Consider the following 25,748-nt stretch of genomic DNA (forward strand, 5'->3'; position numbering starts at 1 on the left):
CATAAATTTCTCTAATGAAGATTTTACTACACTATTTGGGACCAGTATTGACTTGTTGAAAACATTCACAGCCTTGAAACTTCAGGAAAAGGACAGAGGAGTTTTGTCAATTATAACCAGTTTTTTGGTAGGTCAGATTTAGTCCAATCAAATGAAACAGCATGCTAATCTCATTAATTCATTATTCTAAGTCACTTAATGAAATATTATTTTTGTCCTTAAGATATTAGTAAAAATGACCAGTTTAGCAGACAATTAGATGTCATATTTTCCCCCACTTCTCCAGAAAGATTTGCTTTACTACACACAGTTTGGCAAATTATTGCTTCTCCTACATGCTAAAATTCCTATGAATCAGACCTCAGTAATCATATTTTCTTTTATCTATTGATGGTACCTAAAAATCACAGTCAAAGATGATAATAAATAAGGTAGTCTGCTAATCTTTCTATGCTAAGTGTATTGTTCAGCTAAATAGGCCAAGTAAAAGCCTAGAAAATAATAGGTCTGCCATTTGATATGTTCTCATCACTCAGGTTGATAATTTGCTCAATCTTAGCTATAAGCTGCACATATATAAAACAAGAAATTTGAATTTTTTTTTCAAATTTTTGGACCATGAAAATAGGGAAAAAAGTACACCAGTAACAGTTCTCCAAATTCATTAATTTCATTAAATATTTTCCAATTACATGTGACAAAATTTAACCCTCATTTTTTAAACTTTTGAGTTCCAAGTTCTCTCCCTCCCTCCTGTGTTTTCCCTTCCCCACCCCTTCCCTCCAGTGAAAAGACAAACTATTTGATTTTGGTTATAAATGTTGAGGCCATGCAAAACATATTTCAATACTAGACATGAGGCAATGAAAATACAAAAAAAAAATGATAAAAATGAAGTTAAAAAAGCATACTTCAATCTGTATTCAGAGTCTGCCAGATTGCTCTCTGGAGGCTGATAGCAGTTTTCATCATGAGTGCTTGAAAATTATCTTGGTTCATTGCCTTGATTAAAGTAGCCATGTCATTCACAGCTGATCATCAGTACTATACTGCTGTTGCTGTGTACAGTGTTTTCTTGGGTCTACTCTATTTTTTCAATACATGTAGATCTTCCCAGTTTTTTTTCTAAAACCATCTTGCTTATCATTTTTCTTATAATTTAGTTTTTTTTTACTTTTCCTCATTTACATTTAAAAACAATTTTAACACTTGCTTTTAAAATTTTGAGTTCAAAATTTGTTCTCTATCTCTTCCCACCTCTTACATTGAGAGCTTATACACATGTAGTCATACAAGACATTTCCATATTAGTAATGTCGTGAAAGAAAACAGTTAAAAAAATCAACAACAGTGTATAAATGTTTATTTTTTTCTCACATTGCCTCTATTATTGTTATTTTCCTTTTCTGTCCTATTATCCAATCTGATAGGCATGAGGTAGTATCTCAGAATTGTTTCAATTTGCATATCTCCAGTCAATAGTGAGTCAGGTCATTTTTTTTTCCATACAGCTATAAATAGCTTTGGTTACTTTATCTAAAACATTTTTCATATATTTTTATCATTTATTAATTGAGAAAGAGTCTTATTTTTATAAATTTTATTCAGTTCTCTATATGTTTGAGAAATGAAGCCTTTATCAGAGTAACTTTCTTCAATTCTTTTCACCTTTAATATTGCTAACTCTATTTCTTTCCATGCTATTCCCTCTCTATTAATTCTATTCTCTTTCTCTTCACCCTATCCCTCAGCAAAAGTGTTTTGCTTCTAACTACCCCCTCTCCTAACCTATCCTTTCTTCTATCATCCCCTCTTCTCTTATCCCCTTCCCTTCATCATTTCCTGTAAGGTAAAATATATTTCTATACCCAATATATATACTGTGTGTGTAATATCATCTTTGAGCTCAATCTGATGAGAGTAAGGTTTATTCACTCCCCCTGATTCCCATTACTATAAAAGCCTTTTGGCCCTTTTATATGAGATAATTTACCCCATTCTAACTCTTCCTTTCCCTTTCTTCCAGTACATTACTCTTAACACTAAATTTTAATTTTTTAGATATCATTCTTTTATATTCAACTCACACCTCTGCCCTCTGTCTATATATACTTCTAAATGCCCTAATAAGTGGAAAAACATTAGGAGTTACAAGTGTCATCCTTCCATATAGAAATCTAAATAGTTTGAACTTATTGAATTCCTTATGTTTTTCCTTTCCTGTTTACATTTTCATACTTTTCTTGATTCCTGTGTTTAAAGTCAAATTGTCTATTCACCTCTGGTCTTTTCACTAAGAATACCTGAAATTGCTTTATTTCATTGAATGCCCATTTTTTTTTTTTGCTCCTGAAGAATTATACTCACTTTTACTGGGTAAGTGATTCTTGGTTGTAATCCTCACTTTTTTTGCCCTCCAGAATACCATATTCTAAGCCTTTTGATTTGTTAATGTAGAAGTTGTTAAATCTTTTGTTATACTGACTGTGGTTCCATGATGCTTGAATTATTAATTTCTGGCTACTTGCAATATTTTTTCCTGGACCTGGAAGCTCTAGAAATAGGCTGCTATATTCCTGGGAGTTTTAATTTTGAGATCTCTTTCAGGAGGTTATTGGTGTAGTCTTTCAATTTCTATTTTACCCTCTGGTCTTAGAATATTAGGAGAGGTTTCCTTGAAAATTTATTGAAAGATGATGTCTAGGCTTTTTTTTTCTATCATTGCTTTCAGGTAATCTGATAATTTCATTTTATTAACTCTAAATTTCTTTATTTCATGTTACTTTTTTCATATAAATTTACTTATTTTCAATTTTTAGCATTCACTTCCACAAAATTTTGAATTTCAAATTTTCTCCCCATCTCACCCTTACTGCCACACCATGACAGCGTGCATTCTGATTGCTATTTCCTCCAATCTACCCTCCCTTCTATCAGTTTCCCTTTTATTCCCTTCCTTTCTATTATCCTGTAGAGTGAGATAGATATCTATACCACATTGCTTATATATCTTATTTCCTAGTTACGTATAAAAATAACCTTTAACATTCATTGTTAAAGTTTTGAGTTCCACATTCTCTCCCTTCCCCCCTCCCCTCACCCATGCTCATTGAGAAGGCAAGCAGTTCAGTAAAGGTTATACTTGTGTGATCATGCAAAATCCCTCCAACACAGTGATGATGTGAAAGACTATACTTTCCTCTATCCTGTCCTATCCTCCATTTATTCACTTCTCTCCTTTGACCTGTCCTTGGACCAAAGTGTTTGCTTCCAATTATCCCTTCCTCCAATCTGCTGTCTCTCCTATCTTTTATACCTTTCTTATCTCTTATCTCCTCTCTCGTACCCTTCCCCCTAAGATAAATTTCCATATGCAATTGATTATGTATATTATTCCCTCATGAAGCCAAATCCAATGAAAGGAAGGTTCACTTATTTCTTCTCATCATCCCCTTCTTCTCTTCCATTATAAAAACTTTTCCTTGTCTCTTTTTCTGAGATGATTTACTACATTCTACCTCTCCTTTTCTCTTTCCCCTAGTACATTCCTCTCAACTCTTAATTTTCTTTACTAGATACCATCCCTTCATATTCAGCTCACCCTGTGCCCTCTATCTCCATCTCTTTCCCTCTCTGTCCCTTTTTCTCTGTATCTCTGTCTCTTTCTCTCTCTGTATCTCTGTCTCTGTCTCTGTCTCTCTCTCTCTCTCTTTCTCTCTCTCTTTCTCTCTATATATGTCATATATATATGCATGTATATACATACACATACACACATAGACACACACATATTCTCTTCAACTATGCTAATACTGAGAAAGGCCTCATGAGTTACAATTATCATTTTCCGTGTAGGAACATAAACACTTCAATGTTAATAAGTCCCTTATGATTTCTCTTTCTTATTTGTCTTTTTGTGCTATTCTTAATTCTTGTATTTGAAAGTCAAATTTTCTATTCAGCTCTGGTCTTTTCAACCAGAATGCTTGGAATACCTCTACTTCATTGAAGTTCCATTTTTTACCCTGAAATATTATAGTCAGTTTTGCTGGTAGGTGATTCTTGGTTTTAATCCTAGCTCCTTTGACCTGTGGAATATTATATTGCAAGCCCTCTGATCCTTTAGTGTAGATGCGGCTAAGGCCTGCGTTGTCCTGATTGTGTTTCATAATACTTGAATTGTTTTTTTCTGGCTACTTGTAGTGTTTTATCATTGACATAGGAATTCTGGGATTTGGCTACAATATCCTTAAGAGTTTTCCTTTTACAGTCTCTTTTAGGAGGTGATTGGTGGATTCTTTCAATTTCTATTTTACCCTTTAGAATATCAGAGCAGTTTTCCTTGATAATTTCTTGAAAGATGATATCTAGGTTCTTTTTATTTTTATCATGGCTTTCAGGTAGTCCAATAATTTTTAAATTATCTGTCCTGGATGCATTTTCTAGGTCAGTTGTTTTTCCAATGAGATATTTTACAGTCTTCAAATTTTTCATTCTTTTTCATTTGTTTTGTAATTTCTTGGTTTCTCATAAAGTCATTAGCTTTCATCTGCTCCATTCTAATTTTTAAAGAACTATTTTCATCAGTGAGCTTTGAACTCCCTTTTCCATTTGACTCATTCTGCTTTTTTGAAGCATTCTTCTCCTCATTGGCCTTCTGGACTTCTTTTGCCATTTGGGTCATTCAAATTTTAAACATTTTATTCTCTTCAACATTTTGGAGGGTTTCCTTTAGCCAGCTTTTGACATTTTTCACAGTTTTCTTGCATTACTCTAATTTCCCTTCCCAATTTTTCCTCTACTTCCCTTAATTTGTTTTCAAAGCCCTTTTTGAGCTCTTCCATGGTTTGAGACCAATTCATATTTTTCTTGGAGACTTTGGTTGCAGGAGTTTTGGCTTTGTCATCTTCTTCTGGCTGTCTGTTTTGATCTTCCTCATCACCAATGATGGTAAGAAAATGTCTCTTCCCAGAGAAAGTAAGAATCTATAGTCTGTTTCTTTTTCCGAATTTGGTCAATTACTTGATTTTTGAGCTTTGTTAAGTAGAGTTCTCTAGAAGCAGCCTTCACTTCAGCAATGGCTACAGCTCCTGTAAGGCTGAGGCAGGGGCTAGGGTGTGGCTGGACCGGGGCTTCCCTCTCAACCACTTGAGAGACCCTTCCCACTGACCTTTGAAGTTGCCTTTAGCATTTATGGGTTGAGAAGTCTGGAGTCCACAACAGCCATCAGTGATTCAGTTCCCGAAGGCCCGTTTCTCCTCAGTTCCCTCCAGTGTGACCCACACAGGATTGTGATTGTATTGGGCTGGAAATTTGCTTCAATCTGTCATGTTGTGACTTCTGCTCCTCTAATATTTGTTTAGAGTCATTTTACAGGGTTTTTTTGAGGGGTTTTGGGGGGAGAGCTGTCCAGATCCCTCCTTCTAATCCACCTTCTTTGCTCCACCCCCAGTAATCTGATAATTTAAAATTATCTGTCCAGAATTTATTTTCCAGGTCAACTGCTTTTTTTTCCAGTGAGACATTTCACATTGCCTTCTCCTTTTCTCATTCTTTTGGTTTTGTTTTACTTCTTAATTTCTCACCAGTTTTCATTTGCTCAATTCTAATTTTTAAGCAATTATTTTCTTCAGTGAACTTTGGTACCTCCTTTCCCATTTGGCCAAGTGTACTTTTAAGGATATTCTTTACTTCAGTAAATTTTTGGGCCTCTTTTTTTTCCATTTGGCCCAGTCCACTTCTCAACGTATTGTTCTCCTCTTTGGGTCTTAGCTCTTCTAACCCTTGGCCAGGTCTGTTTTTTGAGGTATTATTTTCTTCAATATCTTTTCTGCCTCCACTAAACTGTTAATTCTTTCTTTCATGATTTTCTTTCATCACTCTCATCTCTCTTTCCAAATTTTCCTTTCGCTTCTAATTTTATTACTTCAATGATTTTCTTATTCTCAATTTTATTAATCTCTCCTTTGATTTTCAGAAATTCCATATTGGTATTAAATTAATGATTTTTAATTTGTTATTTTCTTAGCTTCTTTTGTTTTTACATGCCCATTTTACTGATCTGCCCTTTCTGTCTTTTGTTGATGTGAACATTTGAAAATACATTCTTTCCCCTAAGCACTCATTTGGATCAGTCCCATAAGTTTTGGAATGTTGTCTTGTTATTGTTATTTCCTTTATTGAAATTGACTGCTGCTATGATTTATTCTTTGACCAATTTATTCTTCAGGATTACCTTATTTATTTTCCAATTAATTTTTAATATATGCTTCCAAGACCTTTTATTTAGTGCAATTTTTATTAAATAATGCTCTGAGAAGGGTATATAGTTCATGTTTCTGCTTTTCTGCATTTGGTTGTAAGATTTCTGTGTCCTAGTACATGTTCAGTCTTTGTAATGGTGCCATGTACAGCTGATATATATGTATATATATATATATATATATATGTATATATATACATATATATATGTATATATATATACACACACACACACACTCACACACCTATATATAGGTATATATGTATGTATGTATGTATGTATGTATGTATGTATGTATTCCTTTCTATTCCTATTTCATTTTCTCCAGAGAGCCATCATATCTAACATTTCTAAGATTCAGTTCATCTATTTGATTCTTTCTTATTTATTTTAGGGTTAGGCATAGTTATGAGAAGGAAAAGTTGAGGTCCTCCACTACTGTAGTTTTATGGTCAGTTTTCTCCTATAAATCGTTAATTCATTTAATAATTTTCTTTAAAGAATTTCGATGATATATCCTTTAGTGCTTATAATTTTGGTATTGGTATTTCTTCACTGAATATACTTTCTTTTAGCAAGATAAAGTTTCCCTGCTTATATCTTTTAATTAGGTCTATTTTTTTCCCTTGCTTTGTTCAGATAATGATTGCTACCACTGCCCCCCTTTTTCTTTACTTCCGTTGAAGCATAACAGATTGTACCCCCAGTCCCTTATTTTATTTTTATAGAGAAACCTTTATTCAGTACAAAACACTTTTTAGTGTCATAGAGTTGGTATAGGTTTAACATAGCTTGCCCCTCCCTCCACCTTTCCAGTCTTCTTATACTTATTCTCATTTATTTTTGGACCCAGTGACACTGACGTTCCTGGTGTTCTTCAAAAAAGCACTCTGTCTCCAGAACCTGGGTGTTTTCCCTAGCTTTCTCTCATTCCTCGAATTTTCTCCTTCCTCATATCTTCCCTTCATTCCTTCAAATCCCAGCTAAAACTTCACCTTCTACAGGAAGCTTTTCATGGTTCTCTTGAATTCCAATGCCTTCCCTCTATTGATTATCTTGAAACTATCCTGTCTATATCTTGATTGTACATAGTTGCTCCCATGCCATTCCTCCCCCTCTCTCTGATTAGATTGCGAGTTTCTAGGGAGCGGGTATTATATTTTGCCTTTCTTTGTATCCTCACCTCTTGGCACAGGGCCAGGCAAATATTGAAGACTTCATAAATGTTTATTAAGTATTAGAACAGAATTACCCATGAGACCACTGATTTATTTACTTTTTAATTATTAATTTATTTATATTTAGTTTTCAACACTGACTTTCACAAGATTTTGTGTTCCAAATTTTCTCCCCATCTTTTCCATCTGTCCACTCCAAGACAATGTGCATTGTGATTGCCTCATCCCCAAATCTTCCCTTCCTTCTATCACACCCCTCCCTTCTATTATCTCCATCCTCTCTATTCTTTGTAGGTAAAGTAGATTTCTATTCCCCATTGCCTGTATATCTTATTTCCCAGTTGCATGTAAGAACAATTTTTAACATTCATTTTTAAAACCTTCAGTTCCAGCTTTTCTCCCTTCCTCCCTCTCCATTGATCTCCACTGAAAAGGCAAGCAATTCAACGTAGGTTACGCATGTGTAGACATGGAAAACACTTCCTTGATGGTCATGATGTGAAAAACTAACTATATTTCCCTCCCTCCTATCCTGCTCCCAGTTTATGCTATACTCTCTTTTAATTGTTCCACCTCAAAAGTGTTTGCTTCTAATTATTCTCTCTTCCCATTTGCTCTCCCTTTTATCATCTCCCCATTCGCCACTCATCACCTCCTCCCATACTTTCCTGTCCTGTAAGATAGATTTTCATACCAAATTGAGTATGCATGTTTTTCCCTCCTTAAGTCATATGTGATGAGAGTAAGGTTCACTCTCTCTCGCACTTTCCCTCTCTTCCCCTCCATTAAAAAAGCTTTTTCTCTAGCCTCTTTTATGTGAGAGATAATTTACCCCATTTAATTTCTCCCTTTATCCTCCAAATATATTCCTCTCTTACATCTAAATTTTATGTTTTTTCAATATCATCCCTTCATATTTAACTCACCCTGTGCTCTCTATCTATATGTATACAATCCCTGCAATTACCCTAATACCGAAAAAAGTCTCAAGGGTTACAAATATTCTCTTTCCATGTAGGGATGTTAGCAATTCAACTTTAGTAACTCCCTTATGATCTCTCTTGCCTGTTCACTGCTTCAGACTCATCTTCATTTTGGTTTTTAAAAGTCAAATTTTCTATTCAGTTCTAGCGTTTTCATCAAGAATGCTTGAAAGTCCTCTGTTTCATTGAATGACCATTTTTTCCTCTAAAATATTGTACTCTGTTGTGCTTGGTAGGTGATTCTTGATTTTAATCCTAGCTCCTTTGACCCCTGCAATATCATATTCCAAGGCCCAAATCCCTTAATGTAGAAGCTGCTAGATCTTGTGTTACCCTAGTTGTGTTTCCACAATACTCAAATTGCTTCTATCTGACTACTTGAAGTATTTTCTCCTTAACTTGGATGCTTTCGAATTTGACTACAATATTCCTAAGAATTTTCTTTTCAGGATCTCTTTCAAGAGATGATCAGTGGATTCTTTCGATGTTTATTTTACCCTCTGGTTCTAGAATATCAAGGGAGTTTTCATTGATAATTTCTTGAAAGATGATATCTAGGCTCTTTTGATTTTTATCATAACTTTGAAATAGTCCAATAATTTTTAAGTTGTCTTTAAATTGTCCTTTAAATTGATCTATTTTCCAGGTCACTTGTTTTTACAATGAGATATTTCACATTGTTTACTCTTTTAGAATTCCTTTGGCTTTGTTTTAAAATTTCTTGATTTTTCATAATGTCATTAGCTTCCATTTGCTCCACTGAAATCTTTAAGGAATTGTTTTGTTTAGTGAGTTTTGGACCTCCTTTTCCATCTGGCCAATTCTGCTTTTTAAGGTATTCTTCTTCTCATTGACTTTTTGGATCTCTTTTGCCATTTACTTTAGTCTATTTTTTAGGTGTTATTTACTTCAGCATTTTTGGGGTAACATTTAGGAAGCTATTGTCTCATTTTTCAGGATTTCCTTGCATCACTCCCATTTCTCTTCCCCATTTTTCCACTACTCTTATTACATTTTTAAAATCCCTTTTGAGTTCTTCAATGATCTAATACCAATTCATATTTTTCTTGGAGTCTTTGGATGTAAGAGCTGTGATTTTTCTGTTTTCTGTTTGTGTATTTTGGTCTTCCTTGTCACCAAAGTAGGATACTACACTCTGATCCTCTTTTCTAGCTTTTGTTCATTTCCCCAGCCATTTACTTGGCTTTTGAGCTCTTTGTCATGGTAGTTCTCTGCTTCCAGTGGGGGTGGAGGGTGTACTGTCAGGTGTTCATTCCCTGAATTATCTGTGGGCCTAGAGCTTCAGAAACAGCCACTACCACTGCCTCTGCTGCTGCTGTTGCTGCAGCCAGCTCCTTCACCCCCTTTACTGCCCTCAGCCTGAGGCATGACCATTCTATTCTCTCAGACAGATCCAACAAATTTTTTTCTACTAACGTTCCAATTTGTCCTCTGCATTTTGGGGTTGTGAATTCTGGAAACTGCCTCAGGTTCCAGAAATTCAGTCCCTCTGAGGCCCACTCAGGTCCCACCTGTGCCAGTATGGCTATGCTGGACTGTGTTCTGCTCCCAGCATAGTGTCATAGATACTTCCCATGAACCTTCCAGGCTGTCTTGGGTTGGAGATTTGCTTCACTCTGTCATTCTCTGGGTTCTGCAGCTCCAGAATTTATTTAGAGTCATTTGTACAGGTATTTGGCTGGGTATGGTTGCAGAGCTCTAGAAAGTCACTGTTTTTATTCTGCCATTGTTGTTCTGCACCTCTAGTCCCATATTTTAACTCTGTATATTTCTCATTTAAAAGAGAGAGACAATATACTGTTGTATTTTATTTTACAATCCATTCCACTACTCATATCTGTTTTTTGGGTGAGTTCATCCAATTCACCTAGACAGTTACGTTGACTAATTTTGCATTTCCCTCTTTTCTATTTTTTTCTATTTATCTTTCTCTCTCAATTTGTTCTCTGTCCTCTAAAGTCCTTTGCATCTGACCACTGCCTTCTTTTATCTGCCCCCTGTTTTTATACTCCTCCCTTTCTTTTATGCCTTTTACCTTCTATTTCCCTGTTGGGTAAGAATATATTTCTATTAACAGTTGAGTATCTTTGTGTGTGTGTGTGTGTGTGTGTGTGTGTGTGTGTGTGTTAGTGTGTGAATAGGTTGATAGAACTAGATGTAAATATCTAGATCTATCTATCTATATCTATCTATCTATATACATATATATATATCTATATACATACATACATATATATATATATATACATATATATATATATCACCACTTTTTGAACCAATTTAGGTGAGTGAGGTTCAAGCATATCTCATCACTCCCCACAATATTTTCCCTTAACTCTAAACACTCTTCCTTGAACACCTTTTTACATGAGATAATTTTCACCATTCTTCCTCTCCTTTTCCCTTCTTCCAGGGCATCCCTCTTTCTCATCCATCATATTTTTACAGCAAATTTCGTTTCATCCCAACATAACCAGCTCACTTCTACATATTCTTTTTTTGTAGAATATCTTTGTAGAGCTCTTCTAATAGTGACAAAATTTTTAAATCTATGTACCATGTTCCCACATAGAAAAGTAAATAAGTCAACCTTATTGAGAACCTTCTGATTTCTGTCTCATTTTTAACTTTTTAACTTTTCATGCTTTTCTTGAGTCTCCTTTTTCAAAGTTAAAGATTTTCTTCAGCTCCAGTCTTTTTATTAGGAAGGTTTGAAAGTCTTCTGTTTTATTAAATAGCTTTTATTCCCTTTAAGGATTATACTCAGTTTTGCTGGGTACATTATTCTTGGGTTAATTCCTAGCTCTTTTCTTTTCTGCTAGAATATCATCTTTAGGGTCCTTAATCCCTTGAGGCAGGAAGCAATACTGTCTGTATGGGCTTCCATTCCCTTTTGAAGGAAAGTGCTCCTCTGGGCCCTTAAATTGTGGCTACAAGTGCATCTAAGCAATGGCCAAACATGCCAAATATTTGCCACTCAGGGATCCTATTCATTTTCAACCAAAATTGCCTCTGTGTATACCTAAACTTTGAACCAAAAATTGGTATGCACAATGGAGATTTTAAACAGCATCTCGTCCTACATGTGCTCGCACAGCAGTAGTAGCCTATAATGTCTTTCTGATCGGTTTCCAGGTTCCCTTTCAGTCTCTAGCTTGGGAACTCCTGAAGCTGCTCCTACTTCTGTCTCCACTACCTACTGCCACCACTAATGTTTCATCCACATGAACTCTTGGGCCAGCCTCATCCTCATGTCACAGATTTCTTTTCCCAACCTCTTCTGTTATCTTGGACTGGAAAAATTTTTCACTTTGACCTTTTGTTGCCTCTGACACTCTAGAATTCTATTTGAGGCATTATTTTAAAGTTGTTTGGGAGGGATGTTGGCTCACTTTGGTTAAGGGCTTCTCTAATCCTCCATCTACCAGTAATATTTTTTAAAGATTTAATCCTTGAATAAATATCCCTCCTTTCAAAATGTTGGAGCTCCATTCAAAAATTTCTGCCCATTTCTCATGTATTTTCATTATGCTTCTCTGTTCACTTGTTTGTGTTCTGTGTTGCTTTTTCATGTGTTCATATGCACATGGATGAAGACTTTTGTATGTGGGTTACTGCAAAATTCTAGCTATAATTTCCCATCTGTGCCTATTGCTGCCTTTCCAACACAAACTTCCAGGTTTGTGTCACAGCTCCAGAGGTACAGGCAGTTGGCAAAGAGAGAAATTTCTCCTTGTGACTTCTGCAAAAAGCTTTTATTGCAAGAGCTAAGGTTCAAAGCTGTTCCCTAAAAAGAGATCTTCACATGCCCTGGTATCCTTCCTCAAAAAAGATTTACAACAACTGTAGATCTAGTCATTCCCAAATGAAAACACTGCTGCATCACAAGTGAAAAACAATCACAAATGTACCATATCATCTTCTCTTAGGAAAGAAATGCCACTTTTCTGAGGTCACCTGCTTCAAAATAGTATTTCCTTGGATTTGTTCCAATGCTTGAGAGCTATAGAAAATAGGTTTTCTGTGAGTTCTATATTAACAGCCAGTCTAGTATCCTGAAACATTTAATTGGAATATTTTCCACTAAAATATGGTTGGATTACTGGAATGATCCTTTCTTGTAAGCTTTTCTCAATGTGAACAGAGACTTTATTTTGCAGTAATATAAAATTTCATATTCTATGTTAAAACTCCATCTCAAGGGCATTTATAAACTATTTTAAAGTTGACTTTTGAAAAAGGAAAACAAATTGAACACCTTAATTGTTGACCAAGTCAGCAAATATGCATGCCTCTGAAAGTAGATTCTAGCCAAATAATTATTCAACACTCAACCTTGCTACTTTAAATGAAAACAACCAAAGGCTTAAAGCAATTTGGCTGGCTCACAAATCACTTCGTTAAAATAATTACTCATTCAAACTAATTGCATACCTGATTCTAGGGTAACCTTACAGCTTAAAACATTAAGGAAAGGCTAGAAAGTTAAGACACTGTTGATGAGGAGTGCAATATGAATAACATGATGATGTGTTTGCCCTAGGTTTGACAGATGTACTCATGTCTTTTATAGTTCTTTATTTGCTAGCACTCTTTCTCTTCATGCTTTATTTCAGGAATAAGTTCCTCACCTTTAAAATCTTGGTCTTCTATTATATTTTGTGAAATTAGAACCAACAAATGCCTTTGATTTTCCCATGTAGCTCCTAATTACCTCAGTGCCAATGTGTAATTATAAATAATTAAATCAAAAGGATAGTACCAATTCGTAATTACAAATTAATAAATCAAAAGGAAAAGGAATGTTTAAATCAATTCAGCTAACATTTATCAGGTATCTACTATCTGCAAGATGCCATGTTAGATACCGGTTTTAAAATGGCATACTTCAAAGAAAATAATTTAACAATTTTTTTATTATTATTATTGGTAATAATAGCTAACATAAATACTTGCAAAATGTTTTACATATATTGCATTATGTTATCTTTATTAATATCATACATACATAATATACATGCTATACCATTTGATACTCAGAACAACACTGTGAGATCAGTTTTACTATTATTATCTCTATTTTATGGATGAGGAAATTGAGACTGAGACATGCTAAGTTACTTTTCCATATTGAAACATTTAGCAAGCGTCTGAGGTGGCATATATTATTTTTAAAAATTGACAGCATTTTATTTTTCCCATTATATATCAAGATAATATTTAACATTCATTTTTGTAATATTTTGAGTTCTAAATTTTTCTTCTTCTATTCCCCCTCTCTGCAAGACCCTAAGTGATCAGATATAGGCCATATACTTACAATCATGTCAGCATATTTCCACCTTAGTCATGTTGTGGACTAAAGAATCAGAACAAAAGGGAAAACCCATGAGAAAGAAAAAAAAATGTGAAAATGATAAGCTTCAATCTGCATTCAGACTCCATGGTTCTTTCTGTGGATGTGGTTAGCATTTTCCACCATTAGTCTTTTGGAATTGTCTTGGGTCATTGTATTACTGAAAAGAGCTAAGTCTATCAAAGTTGATCATTGAACAATTTTGCTGTTGCAAATGTTCTCCCAGGTTTTGCTCACTTCATTCTGTGTCAGCTCACATAAGTCGTTCCAGGTTTTTCTGAAATGTATCTGCTCATCATTCCACATAGCATAACAGTATTCCAGTACATTCATATATCAGCAACTTATTCAGCCGCCTTCCAACTGATGAACATCCCCTCAATTTCTAATTCTTTGCCACCACAAAAAGAGTGCTACCAATATTTTTGCACATGTGGGTCCTTTCTGTCTTTTTATGATCTCTTTGAGATAGCGACCTAGTAATACTGCCTGGATCAAAAGGTATGCAATTTTATAGCCCTTTGGGCATACGTCTAAATTGCCCTCCAAAATAAGTGGATCAGTTCACAACTCCACCAACAATGCACTAGTGTTCCAATTTTCCCACATCTTCTCCAACATTTATTATTTTCCTTTTCTGTCCTATTAACCAATCTGGTAGGTGCAAGGAGATCCTGAGGTGAAATCTAATCTCAGATCTTCCTGATGACAAGTCCAGAACTCTATCTACCACAACAGTTAGCTACCTATTATGTACTAGATACCATACTAAGAGTTGTAGATAAAAAGACAAAAATAAACTACCTCATGCTCTCAAGGAACTTACAACTTACTGAAGAGGATAATATATTCTCAATTAAATCAATTGGACTCTATCTCTATCCATATTTTTCTTTACAAATTGAGTTCTATCTTTATCTATAGATAGATAGAAAATAGATAGATAGATAGATAGATAGATAGATAGATAGATAGATAGATAGATAGACAGACAGACAGATAAATAGATAGATAGATAGATAGATAGATAGATAGATAGATAGATAGATAGATAGATAGATAGATAGATAGATAGATAGATGATAGATAGATGGATGGATGGATGGATGGTTCAGAGATTTTTAGATAGATTGACAGATAGTCATTGAAACTTTTTAAAGCAGAAAGTAAGATAGTTGTATCAATGTCACAGGAATATAAACTTGGCAACATTTGGAGGTATTGATTATATTTATAGTAACCAATTCTAATAACAGATTCTGAAAATAGCAATGCCTATTCCTGGAAAAAGAGAAGTTCAACAAGAAAATATATAGAATCTGCCTTTATGGATATTCTCTTGATTTTACTAAGGAATGTAGATATGAAGAAAATATGTTAAGACTGTAGTCAACCTTTAATGAAAATTCATTGACGATATTAAATCTTTTTATCAGCTACTATTTCAAGAAATTTCTCCTATATTTCTCCAATCTTAGTAAGGTTGGATACCTTTGCTTTTTTTTTCTCCAGTTATGCCATTGACACACAAAGCAGCAATCATAGCTCTGTGAATTTTTCTAAAAATTAAAAATTTACAAAAGCCGTAAATAAATTAATAATATTCACAAAAATGAATTGCTGAAAACTACAATTAAAACAGAAAAAATAGTAATAAAATATTGTAAAAGTTACAACTATGGAAGCTGGAACTTTGTAAAGAATAATAAAATTGATAAAATTTTATTTAAAAGGCAAAATTTTATTTGCTCTTTGTTTCTCTGACTGGAAAGAAGAGAGGAAAATTAAATTTTAAAAATAAAAAAATTAAACAGGGTAGAATAAAAACAAACCCAGTAGAAGTAAAGATATTATTCCTAGTCCTGACAAAACTGTTATATGCTAACACAACTGAAGATATTTTTAAATAAATCTTTAAAATTTATATGCAAATTTTATAAATGTCACAATCACAGATAGAATAATACAGATTTTAAATAATTTAGTTTTAGAAAAGCAAATTGAAGTATCTATAAAGTAAGATCAGATTTTAAAATCTTAGTCTCCAGAGAATTGTGATTTTTTTTAAGAAACCTTATTCCTCATCATTCCACCCTACAAGTTTCAAGCGGAAAAATACCTGGTGAATAAAAGAATTTATGAATTTTAATCCAAAATGCTTTGAAAAGAAATCTTGACAAAAAGCATTCAATAATCTATCCACCATAATGCTTAGTTTGATCAAGTTGAAGTTATATGAAGGTTATGCAGACTTCTAAACATTAGATAAATAATTAAAAAATAAATTTTAGAACAAAAGTGATTCAAGCCACCTTATTACACCTGTAGATCCCAAAAGACATTTTGACAAAGCACTATAGTTGTTTGTGTTAAAGAAACACATATATTGTAGACATTGGTATATTTCTATATTTTTTCTATCTAATCCCAAAGCAGGAATAATATTCCATAGGGAAATTACAAAACTTGTTCTAATAAATACAGAAGTAAAGAAAGGATGTCTCCTTTTCTGCTATTATTTGAAGTAATTTTCCAAATGCTATCAATAACAACAAGGCAAGAGAAAAAATTATAGTATTGTAGATAGGGAAATAAGAGACAGAACTCTATTTTCTGATGAGATAATGATTTAGTTAGAAAACACTCAGGAATTAGTAAAGAAACCAAATTTAGTTTCAATAAATTTGGTGGTTGCAAAATAACCTATGAATATCAGCTGCATTTGTATATAGCAACAACAAATCAAGGAGATGTTAATAGAAAGGGAAATACCATTTGAAATACTGACAAAATATGCAGAATATATGGGATTCATTCTAATAAAATATATTACATCATCTACTGAAAGTTATAAAATATTCTATGTGGAAATACATGGAATATCAAGGAAAACTTTATTTTTTAAAGTTGAAGTTAAGGGGGAATAACACATGCCTACTTCAAAATATTTTGTTAGGTAGTAATTGTTGGTGGAAAAACCTTTTGGTAGTAGTTAAAAATATTAAACCAGGGCATTAAAATTGCCTACAAAAGAAAAAAATCAGTGTTAGAAAAATCTAAAAATGAAATTACTTAAGAGATTCCCTTTTAGTAAAAATTTTTGAGAAAATGGAAAATAGTATAGGAGAAATCAGATCTAGATCAAAATCTATTACTGTCTGCCACAATAAATACAAAATGGAGACATTGTCTACATATTAAAGAAAATATAACTAAATTATATTAGAACTCTGTCACATGCCTTTCACATCTATGGGAAAAGGATTAATGCTTCACCAAAAATAATGAAATAAGATTAAAAAATAGAAAATTTGACAATTTTATTTACAAGAAACTGAAAAAAAAAATATGGTCAAAACACAACTATGAAAATGAGAGAAGTGATGGACTAGGCACTATATTTTACCAAATATATCTGATAAGGATCTGATAACTAACATATAGATAACAGGCAAACAGCCCTAAATCCAAAAGCAATTCTCTTATAGATAAATCATATCAAGGGTATAAACAAACAGCTTCAGAAAAACATTCAAATTACCCAAAACATATGAAAGAATGCTAAAAATCATTAATGGTAAGAGAAAGATAAATATAAACAATTTTGATATTTTACGTCCTACCCTACCAATTGACAAACTTGACAAAATATGGGATGGGACATGGAAAGACGTATGCACTAATATGTTAATAGTGTTGCTATGAATTGCTCCAACCATATAGAGAGAAATTTGGAATTTTTCATAGACTTAATAAAATGCTTATGGTTTTTGCCCTTGATATTCTAGTGTTGAACATTACTCCAAAGAAGTCGTTCACAAAAAGACCATATACATCAAATTATTCATAGCAGCACATTTTTGGTCATATTTAAAAACTAGAAATAAAGTAAATGTTGTTGTATCATTTCAGTTATGTTACACTTTTCATGGTCCCATTTTTGGAGGGAGAGTTTCTTGGCAAAGATACAGGAGTGGTTTGCCATTTTCCTTCTCCAGATCATTTTGCAGATGAAAACTGAGACAAAAAGGCTTAAGTGACTTATCCAGGGTCACATAAGTGTGTAATAAGTAAGTGTGTAAGACCAGATTTGAATTCAAGATGAGTCTTTTTTACTTCAAACCCCACACTCTATCCACTATGCCACTTAGCAACCACTTATATATTGGAAATGGTTAAAACATGGTACATGAATGTAATGTTATATTACTGTTCCAAAAGGATAAAAGTAATTTTTTTAGAGATGGAAATGTTCCAGGGACTATGCTTAATATTTTACAAATATTACTTATTTGTTCATTACAAAACCCTAGGGGATACATGCTATTGTTATCTCCGTTTAACAGCTGAGGAAGCTGAAGCAAATAGAAATTAAGTGACTTACCCAGGGTCACACACTACTAAACATGTGAGGTAACATTGAACACTGAATATCCTCATACTGGGCATGACATTCTGTCTGCTGCACAACCTAGCCTCTTTCCCAGTTGTAGGAAATAAGGCATGTGAATGCAGGAAAGTGTGTGTGTGTGTGTGTGTGTGTGTGTGTGTGTGTGTGTGTGTGCGTGTGTGTGTGTGTTGGGAGGGGTGGGAAGCTACAATTAAGTGATATAATCAAGACCAGGAAATAAATTTATTTAATGGCTACAATGATATAAATAAAAATTACCACAATATAAACTGGATGTTTTAAAATTATTTGGCAAACAACTTACCTTCAAAAATGTATATATGGAAAGACACTTCCTTCCATTTCCATGAAGAAGTGGGGGACCAGGGGTATGGAACGTTGCATATGATATTAGACTTTTTGGATATATCTGTTAGTTTTGTTAACTTTTTATTCCTCTCTTTAGAAAAATACTTTATTGTAAAGGATTAATTTTTAGGAGGAAGTGAGTAGAAAGTACTTGAAAAGGTAGGTGATGTGAAGTCAAAAGTTATTGATAACATTAGTTTTTTAAAGAATTTCAGAAAATATCAGATCATTGAAGAAGAGGTTTGAGTTAAATACACACCCATCTCTATTAGAAGCCAACCCTGGTGCTCACACAGACCACTGGGGGGCTCTAAAATTCTATCATTTCTCTATCAAAAATTCATCAGGGAAGATCACAATGAAAATTGGTTGGAAGCAAGCTTGCTATCTAAAAAGGAAGACATGCACATCTTTTTATATTTCTGTATTTCCACAGCATCAAATTTTTAAAGACCATAAACTTCTGAAAGACTCTTTTGAATCCTGAATTCCAGGATCTGCAAAGACCCCACAGAACCAGGAATTATTGTGGAAAAAGATTATGTTACTTTATTCACCAGTTTTGTCAGAAATTTTTGTTCCTTTAAAATGTAATATTATTATTGATTATAATAATATATATTTGTTTTCAGAGGATGCTATTTCCAGTGTCACAATACCTCATTTTTCATGTAGTATAAATGTCACAAGATATATTAATATATAATTAATATCATTCACATACCAGCATAGCATAAGGTGGGGATTAAATGTATGCATAATCAGAGTTCGTTACATATATATATGTATATGTATATGTATATGTATATGTATATATATTCTTTAAATGAGTAAAGCAGTATTTTCCCTCTGTATGAGAAAATATAGTGACACATCTTTATCATTTACCTGAGTTAGTTATGTCTTTGAAAGATCCAGGATTTAAAATCTGGAAAGATATTTAATAAGCCTCTATGCAGCTAGCCTTAACCATGAACTTCTCTTACCTCTGCAGGCTGAGTCCTGCCTTTTCTTGGCTCTGTCTGTGACAACATTGGCTCCTATCTTCCAATTTTATATCCATGGCTTTTAACCTACTAAAGGGTGAAATAAGTTCAAACCTGTCAATACAGAGAGGTGTCCTTGAGGGCATGGAATTTTTCCAAGCCTATGGCTATTCCTTGGCTGTGCAAGGCTCAGAGAATATCAATGTCTCAGAATCAAAGGATCATGGATTTCAAGCTGGGAACAACTTAGTCCATTGACTTCTGTTTATAGAAAAAGAAATAAGACTCAAAGAGGTTAAGAGACATATCCAAGGTGTCACACATGGCAAATATAGCCTCTTTCCAGTAAGTCCTATTCTTTCTCTCATCTTTCTTAATGCTAAGACCTTTAGTACAAGGGCCATTTGAATAAAAATAAATATTTAGAGAAGTCTTGAAGGAGGGAAAATAGACAGGGCAGAGCCAAGATGGCAGAGTGAGAGCAACTACTCACATAAACTCTTAGACAAACTACTTCAGATACCTCTAAAAAGAGAATCTGACCAAATTTTGGAGGTGTAGAATCCAATAGGAGACAGATTGTGCAAGATTCACAGACCAGGACAGAATGGAAGATCGGCAGGAAGGATCAGTTCCACAGGAGTGAGCCCACAGCACACAGTGTAGCGCATCCTGCAGTGGTGCAGTTGAGCAGGAAACCCCCACAGTGGCCTCAGGCAGCAGCAGCATGGCAGAAAGGCAGAGGGGTAGCCCAGGGCAGGAGACCAGCAGAGCCGAGTGAGTGATAGCCGCTGAGCCCCAGGTATCAGCTGTAGCTGCTCCCAAGACTTTCAACGTGTAGATTAAACATCTGCAAGTCACCTACTTGATCTTCTGGGAGCCAAAATGGTGGAGTAATAAGTAAATCTCTCCCTCCCCTTATAGACCTCAAAAGAACCATAAAATATTTCCTCAGAAAAGTCCTGGATCAGTGGGAACAGCTGAAAGGGCAAACAATCTCGTAACACCTGAGGCTTGGAAAATAGCTAAGGGGGATTCCTCTTCCTGTGGTGGAGGCAAACTGGAAGGAGAGGAGTCCCAGAGGGGGTGGAAACTTGGACTACACCCCAGGCATGAGCTGAGCTTGCCTTTGCCCTAGCTCAGCTGAGGAGATCTCCAGTGAGCAGACCACCTCTCCCCCACACTTAACAAGCTATCCCCAGGGCTAAGGCTGGAAATACAAAACAAAAGGAAAAACAAAGACACCCACCCTTACCTTTCTCACACCAGTGCCTCAACAACAGATTCTCCAGCTTTTAACTGAAAGAACCAGAGGCCACAACACACAAAATCTCACCATCATAAACAAGAAGAAGCAGAGCAAGCAAGAAAAGACCATCCAATCTTTCTATGGGGACAAAGACCAAAACACGATTACAAAAGAGGTCAGTATTGAGACTTTACTCCCATATGAAACTTCAGAAGTTACTATGAACTGTTCATATGCACAGACATAACTCCTAGAACAGCTGAAGAAGGAAATAGAAGAAAAAATGGCCAATGATTTTCAAAGTATGAAAAAAGAATTCACCGAAGAGAACAGTTCTTTGAAAAGGAAAATTGAATAAATGGAAAAGGAAGTACAAAAACTAACTGGAGAAAATAATTCCTTAAAAGGAATAATTGGACAGATGGAAAAGGAGATGCAAAAGTTATCTGAAGAAAGCAATTTGATGAAAATTAGAATTGGACAAGTAGAAGCTAATGAGTCTATGAGACATCAAGAATCAGTCAAACAAAATCTAAAGAATGAAAAGATACAGGAAAATTTAAAATATCTAACTAGAAAAGCGACTGACCTGGAAAATAGATTCAGGAGAGAAAATTTAAGAATTATTGGCCTACCAAAAAGCCATGATGAAAAAAAGAGTCTGGACAATATCTTCCAAGAAATCATCAAGGAAAACTGCCCAGAAGTGCTAGATCCAGAGGGCAAAATAGTCATTGAAAGAAGCCACCATTTACCACCCAAAAGGGATCCCAAACTAAAAACACCAAGAAATATTGTTGCCAAATTCCAGAACTATCAAATGAAGGAGAAAATACTATAGGTAGTTCTAAAGAAACCATTCAAATATCGTGGAACTACAGTCAGGATCACACAGGACCTTGCAGCTTCTACATTAAAAGATCAAAGGAATTGGAATCTGATATTCTGTAAGGCAAAGGAGCTTGGACTACAACCAAGGATCAATTACTCAGCAAAGTTCAGCATAACATTTCAGGCAAGGAGATGGACATTCAATGAAATAAGGGATTTTCAGATCTTCCTGACAGGCCAAAACTCAATAGAAAATTCAATGTTCAAATGCAGGTCTCAAGAGGGGCATAAAAAGGTAAACAGGGTAAAAGAAAAACTTATTACTCAGTTTGGGCAAACTGTTTACATCCTTATAAGGGAAAATGATACTTGTTAATCTTGAGAACTGTACATCTATTATGAAGTATAAAAGGTATATACATATATAGAGGGAATGGGTATAAAGTGATGATAAAAATGTGATTCAAGCATGCAAACAGATAGTAATAGGAAATGTAAAAAGGGGGAAGCAGAAAATGATAAATTACATCACAGGAAGAAGTACAAAATTATATTTTAGTAGAGAGAAAGAGGGGAGGGAGATGAACATTGTTTGAGAGATACTCTCATGTGATTTGGTTCAAGGAGGGAAAAATGAAGTTAATTAAGTATATAAATCTACCTAACTCTATAGGCAGTAAGAAGAGAACAGGGAAGAAAGGGGAGGGGAAACTAAAGGGGGGAAAGAAGTAGCGAGGGTGAAGGGGAGTAAAAGGGAAGGGGGCTGAAAGAAGGAAGGGAAGACTGAGGGAGGTGGTGGGGAAAAGTGAAAACTCTATTGAGGAGGCGAAGGGAGACAGGAGAACTAAAAGCACAAACGGTGGGAAAGAGTATGGAGGGAAAGACACAGATTGTAATCATAACTGTGTATGTGAATGGAATGAACTCTCCTATAAAAGGGAGATGGAGAGCAGAATGGATTAAAAGTCATACTCCAATAATATGTTGTTTATAAGAAACACAATTGAAACGGGAGGATACACGCAGGGTAAATGTAAAAGGTTGGAGCAGAAAGTATTGTGCCTCAGCTGATGTAAGAATAGCAGGGGTAGCAATCCTAATCTCAGACAGAGCAAAAACAGAAATAGATCTCATCAAAAGAGATAAGGAAGGAAACTATATCCTGCTAAAAGGCACCATAGATAATGAAGCAATGGCATTACTAAACATGTATGTTCCAAGTGGTATAGCATTCAAATTCTTAGAGGAGAGGTTGGGGGAGTTGTAGGAAGAAATAGACAGTAAAACTATACCACTGGGAGACTTCAACCTCTCCCTCTCTGAACTTGATAAATCTAAGCTTAAAATAACAAGAAAGAAGTTAAAGAGGTGAATAAAACTCTGGGTAAGATAGGTATGATAGATTTCTGGAGAAAATTGAATGAGGATAGAAAGGAGTATACCTTTTGCTCAGTGGTACATAGCACATATACAAAAATCGACTATGTTCTTGGGCATAAAAACCTCACACTCCAGTGGAGAAAGGCAGAGATAGTCAATGCATCCTTCTCAGATCATAATACGATACAAATTATATGTCATAAAAGGCTATGAAAAGATAAACCAAAAATCAACTGGAAACTAAATAACCTAATCCTAAAGAAGGAGTGAGTAAAACACCAAATCATAGAAACAATCAACAACTTCATTCAAGAGAATGATAATAATAAGACACCTACTAAATCTTAGGGGATACTGCAAAAGCAGTTCTTAGGGGAAGTTTTACATATTTGAATGCCTACATGAACAAAATAGAGAAAGAGGAGATCAATGACTTGGGCATGCAGCTGAAGGAGGGAAAATGAACTAGAAAATATTTAATCTGAGAACAATATTTGAAACTAGAGGGAAAGTCTCATACATTGTGACTTGATGAGTTTCCATGTTGTATTTAGTATGATTATAAGCAATGATATAGTACCTACTATACTAGATATCATATTAAGTGTTTAACATATTATGTAATTTGATGCCTGTAACCCTGAGAGATAGCTGCTATTACTCTCTTTATTTAGAGATGAGGGAACTGAGGCAAATGGAAGTTATTTGAAGTCACTCAGCTCCAAATGTTTGAAGTTGGATTTTAATTCCCCTTCTTTAATCAATGAAAACCTTAAATCATGGTTATAACAATGGAGTTATTCACTTTACCCCTGAAGCATCTTTCCTGTTGCACCTCAGTATAGTCACTTATCACATAGTATAGGGAAATCACTCAGTACCTCCATACTTTTGACTTGACCAGAACTCAAGTAACATACCCCAATTCTATTTCAACTGAATAGCACTTATCAATTACCTTCCTCAGTGGAGATAAATATACATATACAGATGTACATGTATAATATGCCTATATCTGGGTTTATAGATATGCAATGCACATAGACATATATGCAGTTTTCTCCAGGATTTTCCCTTTTCTATGTCTTTGGGCATTTTGTTGGTATGTGTCCAGCAGTGGACTCTCAATCTATCACCCAACCCTCCTGCTATCTAATTAGACTGTCTCCTTTTCTATCATGATTTTCTCAATGATATCCTATATACCATATCTTGATCCAAACTCATTGCTGGTGTAACATACCATTTGGGAAAATTACATTAATAAAACGAGGTCATATATAATTCATACATCTATGCAACATGTGTGCACATGTATGTGTCTATATACATATGCATACATGTATGGAAGTATTTGTATATAAGTATATAAGTATAAGAACTTGTGAACATATACATATCACATATTTGTGTGTGTTATGCAAGTACATATTTTTACTTTTTGTACATTAAAATGTTTATTCTTGTGGATGATTAAGTTTACAATGAAAGAGAACTTAACTTTTAAATTAATATGCATCAATCACTTTATCACCAACCTACTCTTCTCCCTTGCTTATTGGATTTCCAAGTGTCATTTGAATCCTTTGGAGGTCTTGGTGCACCATGATTTGTAGACAAATCTTGTGGATATATGGACAATACGACCTTGGCTAAGTCATTTTAACTACTCAAGACTATTTCCTCAGTCATAAAATGAGGGGTTGGGCTTAAAGGGATCAAAGGTCCCTGCCAACTCTAAATATTTAATACTATGATTATAATCATAATTCTTCAGAACTTTAATGATCTATGTTTCCATCAGTGTGGATACTTCCTCCCTTGATATAGATCACAATTATTCTGTTGCTCAGTAGAAAAATTTGGAAAGTTGCTTCCTTGAAGAACTCATCTCCCCTTCAGGCAATCTAATGAATCTCTCTGAACTTTTGCTTCCCTGGTCCTTGAATGGATGATACAGTTGTTTGTCACAGTCCCAGTCAGCTTTTCTAGCTCACTCAGAAAGTTAAAAGCTTGTACTCTCCTGACATAGCCTTTAAAAATCCAGACTCATATTGATGATATAACAAAGAATTAGAGTAGAACCTCAATCCAGTTAGAGTGTTGGACCTCGTCATCTACCCTGCTGCTTCCCCTTTCATATTTCTGGGCCTTACCATCTCACCTATTTCTAAAGTATCTCTTCTTTCTTACCTCCCCCAATGAGAGTGTGATATCCTTGAGAGGAGAGACTGCATAGCTCTCTCTATTTGTATCCCTAACACTTAGGATTATATTTGGCAAATAGTATTTTAAACAAGTTATTTCTTGCTTTCATCTCATTCATAATTAAAGATGGACTTTTATACCTGAACATAGCTAAAGTTGTTGAATTCTCTGAACATAATCCTAAATCCAACTATTTCTCATTCTTATTCAGTTCAATAATTGTCTAAGACATAGTTACTGTTGGAATTAAAGTAATGCGGATAACAATAATAATATGCTATATTATTAGATCTCTTTTATTTCCACATTCCATTATGATGATATACTGACTTATTAGAACATTCTATCATAGAAGAAATAGAATTTAACTAAATAGAAAGCACTTCTCTTAAATTCAAGCCTACAACTAGCTACAGAACAAAGCATTCTCTAAGATACCATGATTAGAAATATGAATAAGGCACAGTCCCTGCTTTCATTCAGCTTAGTTTCTATTATAGAGGGTTATGTACCTATAACTAAAACACAATGGAGA

The sequence above is a fragment of the Notamacropus eugenii genome, chromosome 7, assembly GCF_028372415.1.
Source record: "Notamacropus eugenii isolate mMacEug1 chromosome 7, mMacEug1.pri_v2, whole genome shotgun sequence".
Classification (NCBI taxonomy): domain Eukaryota; kingdom Metazoa; phylum Chordata; class Mammalia; order Diprotodontia; family Macropodidae; genus Notamacropus; species Notamacropus eugenii.